The 8,477-nt window shown below is 41.2% G+C and overlaps 1 long non-coding RNA gene across 1 annotated transcript; it reads left to right on the top strand.

Annotated features, from left to right (window-relative positions):
* Positions 1-384: 384 nt before the first annotated feature.
* On the top strand, positions 385-5,900 carry LOC140639369 (uncharacterized). The gene is made up of 3 exons (XR_012036104.1): positions 385-631; positions 4,012-4,277; positions 4,527-5,900. It is a non-coding gene; the product is annotated as an uncharacterized lncRNA (long non-coding RNA).
* Positions 5,901-8,477: the final 2,577 nt, after the last annotated feature.

Raw genomic sequence — 8,477 nt, forward strand, 5'->3', positions numbered from 1 at the left:
GGTGGCATCTTTACTACTGGGCAATGGTGAAAGTCCTGACCCTCCAGTAGGCCTTCTCTGATACCACCCTGGAGAAGATATTGGGTCACATCATTGAAGCTTACTGAGACCACGTGGAAGTCTAGTCTTTCTACTAGGACTTTTTTTTTTTTTTTTTTTTTTTTGGCATTAGTGCAGGTGGGGATCGCAGATTTTCCTGCAGTGTTTGGCTGGAGTACAGCATTATTGTCTACACGTTTTCTTTTTCTTTTTCCTTTTTTTTTTTTTTTAAGGATTTTATTTATTTATTCATGAGAGAGACAGAGGCAGAGACACAGGCAGAGGGAGAAGCAGGCTCCATGCAGGAAGCCCAATGTGGGACTCGATCCTGGGACTCCGGGATCACACCCTGAGCCAAAGGCAAATGCTCAACTGCTGAGCCACCCAGGCGTCCCTTGTCTACACGTTTTCTATCTTACTAAACTTCTATGGTTTTGATGCCCTAACTACAGGAAAGCTTTTGTTGTTTTTTTTTTGTTTGTTTGTTTGTTTGCAGCTGTTGGCATTTTCAGACTGCCAACTTCTTCAGCTTCATCTCTGGGATATATGAAGCAAAAGAATATCCATGGAACTCATCATGTCAAGATCCCAAGTCAGTTTACCTCTGGGCACCTTTCTGACTTCTTACGTTTGTTTAATATTTAATGTCCTGGGTCTCCAGTTATACTTAGAGGTGGGGAGAGGGATAAGTATGACTATTCCATCTTATCAAAGCAAAATTCCTGAGACTTGTTTTGGAAAAACTGAACCATATCTTATCCATTCTTCCATGTAACTGTTTATGATTGTTTATGGTTTCTGTAAGTATAGATTAATGTAATTTATATAACCACTACTTGTAAATATGTGTTTTCTAGGTTCAGTATTATAGAAGCTAATTCTCCCTAACAATTCAGAACTCCAGTAGTATCTGTATGAGTTGACAATGTGAATTTAATAATGGAAATTTACATAAAAGAAAAGTGATAAGGGAGTACTTAACTGCCAAATAGTAAACATAAAAGTACTATAAAAATTACAGTAGTGTGATATTGATATAGGTATAGACAGATGAGTAATTGAGATGAGAAAATGCAGAAATAGATGAAAGCATATATGAAAATTCAGTATGTGATAAAAATGGCCTATTTAATTAATGGCCTTATGGCAACATTTTCCAAGTGAGCGACTGAGGCAAAAAATAATAAATTGATTTCTGATTGTTAAAAATAATAATGATAATAAACCAAATTCCAGATTGTCAAAGGAGCAAATCTTAAAAAAGAGACCATAGAGGTCTCACAGAAAAAACTTGGATGAATTTTTTTTAAAGATTTTGTTTATTTATTCGTAAGAGACACAGAGAGAGGGCAGAGACATAGGCAGAGGGAGAAGCAGCCTCCCTATGGGGAATCTGATGCAGGACTCGATCCTAAGATTCTGGGATCATGATCTGAGCCAAAGGCAGATGCTCAACCACTGAGCTACCCAAGTGTCCCTGGTTGAATATTTTTATAATCTAGGGGTGGGGAAGGCCTTTCTAAGCATGACAGAAAAGTACAGAAGAAAAGACTCATAAATTTGATTACTAAAAAGTAAAAAATTCTTCTGAGAAGTAAAAACCATCTTGAACAAGGCCAAATACACATAAAGAAGGTGAAAATATCTGCAACATGTGTAAAAGAAAACCATAAAACATTTCTATAAATTGATAAAAAAGAATATATCTCTGAAAAAATTTGAGAACCATATAAGGGGAAATAAAAAATGAAGAAATTAAATAGGCCAAAACATAATAAAATATGTTTAATTTCACTAGTTATCAAAATTATGCAAATAAAAAATAAGGTATTTTTCATCTTTCAGAATGGAAAAGATAAAAGTCGTTTGACAAACCTGTCACCGAGAGTATGGGGAAATGTACCCTTAATTACTGTCAACATGAGTACAGATCAGAGCACTCCACGAGGGTGCTATAGCAATATATATATTACTTTAAATTGGAATACCCTCTGAATCAGTAATATTCTCAGAAATGTATCCCAAATTTTCATCATAATGTAGTTTACAGTAGAAAAATAAGAAGTGGATATAGCTTAGAAGTTCATCAATAGAGGATTAAATGAAAAAAAAAAAAAAGGTACGTCCATACACTATATACTCTCAACAGTTAAAATAGTTAAGGATCTCATGTACTGACATGAAAAAACATTTAAGATGTTGAATAAAGAATGCCAGGTAGCTTTTTTTTATAATGCTGTGTATATAGAGTTCTGTGTGTGTGCACACGCATGCGCTTTGAGAGATTCTAAAAGGAGCAGAGGTTTACTCCAGGTGCTGGGATTGCAGGTATATACTTTGTTCTTTATTGTTTTCTGTACAATTAGAGTGAGAATATGTATCATTTTTAGAATCGGAAAAAAGCTATTTTCATTAAGTCTCAACTGCAGCCATCATTAAAGAACATCTCAAAATTGTTCTCAGTACATACTACTCTATACAAATTGCATCAATGCCTATGCAGGGCAACAACTGATGCCATCTTTTGGTCAGCTAAATAATACACAAGCACTTTGGTGTATGCTCAGGCACTGCTTTGTGTGGTACTAGTTTCATGACCAGATGACCCGGGAATGTTGCCCTGAAGTACTCTTGTTGGAGTTTGTTTTTTTTTTTTAAGATTTTATTTATTTATTCATAAGAGACACACACAGAGAAGCAGAGACATAGGCAGAGAAGCCAGCTCCCCGTGGGGAGCCCAATGTGGGACTGGATCCCAGGACCCCGGGATCATGTCCTGAGCCAAAGGCAAACACTCAACCACTGAGCCATGCAGGCATCCCTCTTGGAGTTTTATTACCATAAAATGAAATGATGCAGTAGTGTCAGTTCTAGGTCTCTCTGGCTGGGAAATCGTAGGCAAGTTAGTTAGGCTCCGAGTCTCAGCTTCTTCTGTAAAAATATCTTCACTTTCTGTTTTGCAGAATTGTAAGGATCAAGAGATGATGTGTATGAAAACATTTTCTAAACTCTGAAATGCAAGTGTAGTTGCTATTCCTATAATCATGTTTATTAAAATAAGGAAAAGTGGCATCAACAATGCGGAAGATAGATTATTATCAAAATTAAAATGATGACTGATGGTGAGCAGTGAGCTTTGGGAAGAATAAGCCTTCCATCTAGAATTAGAATCAAACTTCAACTGTGGCATCTTTCTGCTGAAATTATGGGATAACATTTCGACACTTTGAAGGAAACAAAACACAGAAGCAATTGTTACATGGTGATAGGTAAAGGAAAGAACATGTAATTCAATCCACTAGGAAGATATTTATCCAAAATGAAACTGTTTTCTCTCCTTGCTAGTCAGGCAGAAATCTAATTACTTATGTTTGATCTACTATGGAGAGGCAAACCTGAGAAAATGATAGATTATAGACAATTTTATTGAATTTAATCTTAGAAATCGACAAATGAAGGTTTTGCACTTTGCACATAATTACTTAGCTGATGTTAAAAATAAAATCTGGTCAATAGTAATAACTTCTGTTTTACTGTGATCTGTTCTAATTTCAGTTGTGGATTAGGCTATTTCCTGGTCCCTTTCTTTGTGTGAATGCTTTAAAGATAACTTCTCTCTGGTTGAGGGTTTAGTGCAGAGCTATTTTTTTCATATCATATAATGTTTCAGAAACAAAAAGAGAATAAAGGAAACTTAAAGACAAGCCTGGAAGCATAAAGAAAGAAGAACTGATGGGGCACCTGGGTGGCTCAGTGGTTGAGTGGCTGCCTTCGGCTTAGGGCATGATCCCGGGGTCCTGGGATCGAGTCCTACATTGGGCTCCCTGTGCGGAGCCTGCTTCTCCCTCTGACTACGTCTCTGCTTCTCTCTCTGTTTCTCATGAATGAATAAATAAAATCTTCAGGGGGGGAAAAAAAAAGAAAATGAACTTTGTCTTTAAGTTGTGTCTATCCTCACTACCCTTTGACTAGTTCGGTCCAATGAGACATGGAGATGACAACAGACGGAAGTACACAACAGGTGTAAAGCAGGATACTCTCTTCCCTACTGCCTTTGCACAGTAGGGCAGTCAGACAACCTGGGTTCTGGACGCAGATCTGGCCCGTATGAGCTGAGTGACCTGATGAAGGCTGGCACAGCAAGGAGCTGGGAGCTACTGTCAGCGTCCCTTCACCCCGGGCATGGTGCCAATCACTTGACACACGCTTCCTTTTTATCCTCACAACAATTCTGTAAAGTAAGTGGTACGATCCCTGTTTGATCCCTGTTTGACCGTTAAGGGGACTAAACTTGGGAGAGTTCTGCAGCTTGGCCCAGGCTACACAGGAAAGAAGTAGCTTGATGATCAGATGAAATAATGTTTAACGTTTAAGAAAATGCTTTGAAAATTGTAAAATGCGATACAGATTTTAATTTTTGTTATTGTTGTTATATTCGTCCTTGGCAAGTAAGTAAAACTCTGTTCTTTCCTCGTGCTCTTTTCCAGAGGTTTCCACCTATTCTGCATGAATACAGCAGCTGCTTCCGGTGCCAGAAAGGGCGAGATTAGTATTCCAGTGGCCCTGCGGGTTCCAACGGCCCTGCTGGCACAACTCGCAGAGACAAGTATTTTGCAAAGATGATGACGGGTCCGGGAGGAAAACAAAAGGAAATGTATTTTCCTCACTACTCTGTGAGGATCGAATAAAATCCCACCACCAGAGTACAATAGTGAATTTTATCATGTGTGTGGGAATGATCGGGCTGATAACGGCCTCGCGTCCTAATCGGTCTCCTAGGATGGGTCACTCTTTGCTCTTAGGTTTTAGCGTCTTGTCTCCCTTTGTTCACCAGAGCAGCGCACGCCCAGCCGGTTTGTCAGCTTCGCACGCACTGGGCTGTAAGCGGCAGCAACCCTCGGAGCATCTGGAGAGCCGGTGTGTCCTGGGAGATAAGACTGTGGCACCCCGGCTGTCGCGCTCCTGAGAGGCTGCAGCCCTCTCTGTCTGCCTCGTGCAAAGGTTATCTGGATGCGCGCCATTCAACTCGGTTTTCCCTTGTGGTTATAACCACTATTACAACAATTAACCTTCCCATGGGGATATACCACCAAACCGCAGGGAAAAAGAAGCAAAACATTCTGACTAGGACTATGTGGTCTGTTACATTTTTTCTCAGCCCAGGGTTGCTCATGGTATTTCTAGCCTGTTTCGCTTCTCAGGGGTCAAATCATCAAATGGAACATTTTGTTAGTTCTAAGGATCCTGGAGCATTACGATCTTCATTTATTGAGTTGGGAAGACCGAGGGAATTTTCAGAAGGCCTGGTTAGGAAGTGCCAGGAAAAGTCCTGGACTGAGAAACCTGATTACGTGACACTCTACCTTACTGTCTTGCACGTCACACCAAGGGACTTCATTTAGTGCCACGGGTTTCATTCTGCATGATAAGAGACTTTGCCTTTTAGGGATTTAAAGAAGATGAATGAAATATATCTAAGATTGTATTGGTGATCCATACTGACTCAACATACCAACAGATTTTCTCCTCTTAAAACCCTCTTTTTAAACTCTGGTGGGCATTGACAACTACTTTTAGGGCTGGCTGATCCCATTTCTGGGCCCTGGGTCTTGCTCACTTTTAACTTAAAAAAACTCGAGAGCAGAGCCTGATGAATTCTCAAAGTCATAGAGCAATCTTTTTCTCTGAAGTCAGAACAGGGAGCCAATTCAAAATTTGGAGGGATCCCTGGGTGGCGCAGCGGTTTGGTGCCTGCCTTTGGCCCGGGGCGCGATCCTGGAGACCCGGGATCGAATCCCACATCAGGCTCCCGGTGCATGGAGCCTGCTTCTCCCTCTGCCTGTGTCTCTGCCTCTCTCTCTCTCTCTCTCTCTCTCTCTGTGACTATCATAAAAAAAAAAAAAAAAATTTGGAGGAAGCCCAGATGGGTTGTCAGGGTAGCCTTCTGGACATGGTTAGTTAACTTGTCTGACTATCCATTATAGATTGTAGAATTAATTCTAGCTAACCCTCCCTCCCTCTCTCTCTCCTCCCTCCCTCCCTCCCTCCCTCCCTCCCTCCCTCCCTCCCTCCCTCCCTCCCTTCCTTCCTTCTTCTTAAAGATTATTTACTTATTCATGAGAGACACAGAGAGAGAGAGGCAGAGATACAGGCAGAGGGAGAGGCAGGATCTCTGCGGGGAGCCTAATGTGGGACTCAATCCCAGAACCCTGGATCGCGCTCTGAGCCAAAGGCAGATGCTTAACCACTGAGCCACCCAGGCACCCATAGCCAACCATTTCTTAAATGTGTACTACAGGTCACATGATGTATCATATAAGGAGAGTGAATGAGTTGAGAAATGAGTGGTAAGACTTATTACTCCTTTGGTCATATTATGTTTTTTGCCTTTTTAGAGAAACCACTTACTGAGTGCAAGAATGGTGGCTTTGCGTGTTTAATCCTCATGACAACTCAGTGAGATATGTACTATTATCCCTACTTTACATATAAGCAAACCAAGAGAGGTCAAGGATTTGTCCAAGATCAAATAACTCCTGAGTAGCAGGACTGGAAATCAGTGGTACAGCTGTGGATCTACCAAAGTTTGGACCTTGAATGGGCATCCTATATTTTATTCTTTGATATAGGTTTATTATTCAAAGTTGTAAGGAAATCACATTTTTAAATACCATATAATAACTTAAATTCAGGGATCCCTGGGTGGCGCAGTGGTTTGGCGCCTGCCTTTGGCCCAGGGCGCGATCCTGGAGACCTGGGATCGAATCCCACGTCGGGCTCCCGGTGCATGGAGCCTGATTCTCCCTCTGCCTGTGTCTCTGCCTCTCTCTCTCTCTGTGTGTGTGTGACTATCATAAATAAATAAAAATTAAAAAAAAAATAACTTACATTCACCAAAAGAGCTTCTTTTGTATAAGAATTCTTTTTTTTTTTTTTAAAGATTTTATTTATTTATTCATGAGAGACAAAGAGTACGAGAGAGAGAGGCAGAGACACAAGCAGAGGGAGAAGCAGGCTCCATGCAGGGAGCCCGACGTGGGACTTGATTCCGGGTCTCCAGGATCACACCCTCGGCTGAAGGTGGCGCTAAACTGCTGAGCCACCCGGACTGCCCTGTGTAAGAATTCTATTGTAAAATCTGTTATAAGGTAAATATCACCTCCCAGATTTATTTATCTGAAATCAGGTTTTCTTAGACATTAAATTTTCTTATGATGATAGCCATGAGTTCTTTTTTTTTTTTTTTTAAGATTTTATTTATTTGACAGAGATAAAGAGCACAAGCAGGGACAGTGGCAGGAAGAGGCAGAGGGTGAAGCAGGCTCCCCGTGGAGCTGGGAGCCCAATGTGGGTCTTGATCCCAGGACCCTCAGATGATGACCTGAGCCAAAGGCAGACACTTTATTGGCTGAGCCACCCAGGCACCCCCAGCCTGAGTTTTTTTTTTTTTTTTTTAAGATATATTTATTTATCAGAGAGAGAGAGGGCGGGGCCAAGGATGAGGGAGGTGGGGCATTGGGAGAGGGAGAGAGAAATCTCAAGTAGACTCTCCACTGAGCATAGAGCCTTATGTGGGCCTTGATCTCACAATCTTGAGATCATGACCTGAGCTGAAACCAAGAGTTGGATTATGTTCAACCAACTGAGCCACTCAGGTGCCCCGAAAGCCATGAGTTTTTAAAAAGTCAGCTAATATCAAGCACCTCTCATGTGCCAGATATTGGGGATAGGATAGTGGGTAAATTGTATACAGTTTTTAACCTTTTGGAACTTGTATGGTGTCGTATGTTGTGTGTAGGATGCACTGGGAATCCATATCTGACCATCTCCTTGGGTTTAAGTATATTTCTGTGTGCTTCTGAAATACCCTGCTTTTATTATAATATGCAAGATTATAATGTTGTGCAACTATCACCACTATCTAGTCTCTAAAACTATCACCACAGAAACACTGTAACGGGGCAGCCCAGGTGGCTCAGCGGTTTAGCGCCACCTTCAGCCCAGGGCATGATCCTGGAGACCAAGGATCGAGTCCCACGTCAGGCTCCCTGTGTGGAGCCTGCTTCTCCCTCTGCCTGTGTCTCTGCCTCTCTCTCTCTCTCTCTCTCTCTCTTTCTCTCTCTGTGTGTCTCATGAGTAAATAAATAAAATCTTAAAACAAAACTCTGTAACCATTAAGAGATAACTCCCTATCCACTGCCCCCACACACACACCCAGTTCCTGGTATTCAAGAATACTTCTACTTTCTATTCTATTTCTAGAATAGAAATCTATTAGAATCTATTCTAGATTCTGTTCTAGAATCTACTTTCTGTTTCTACGAATTTGGTCATTTTAGACAACCACCTACACACACTGGATAAAAAAATAGGGCTGACGGGGCACTTGAGTGGCTTAGTGGTGGAGAATCTGCCTTTGGCTCAGGGCGTGATCCTGG

This window comes from Canis lupus, chromosome 9, assembly GCF_048164855.1.
Source record: "Canis lupus baileyi chromosome 9, mCanLup2.hap1, whole genome shotgun sequence".
Taxonomy (NCBI): domain Eukaryota; kingdom Metazoa; phylum Chordata; class Mammalia; order Carnivora; family Canidae; genus Canis; species Canis lupus.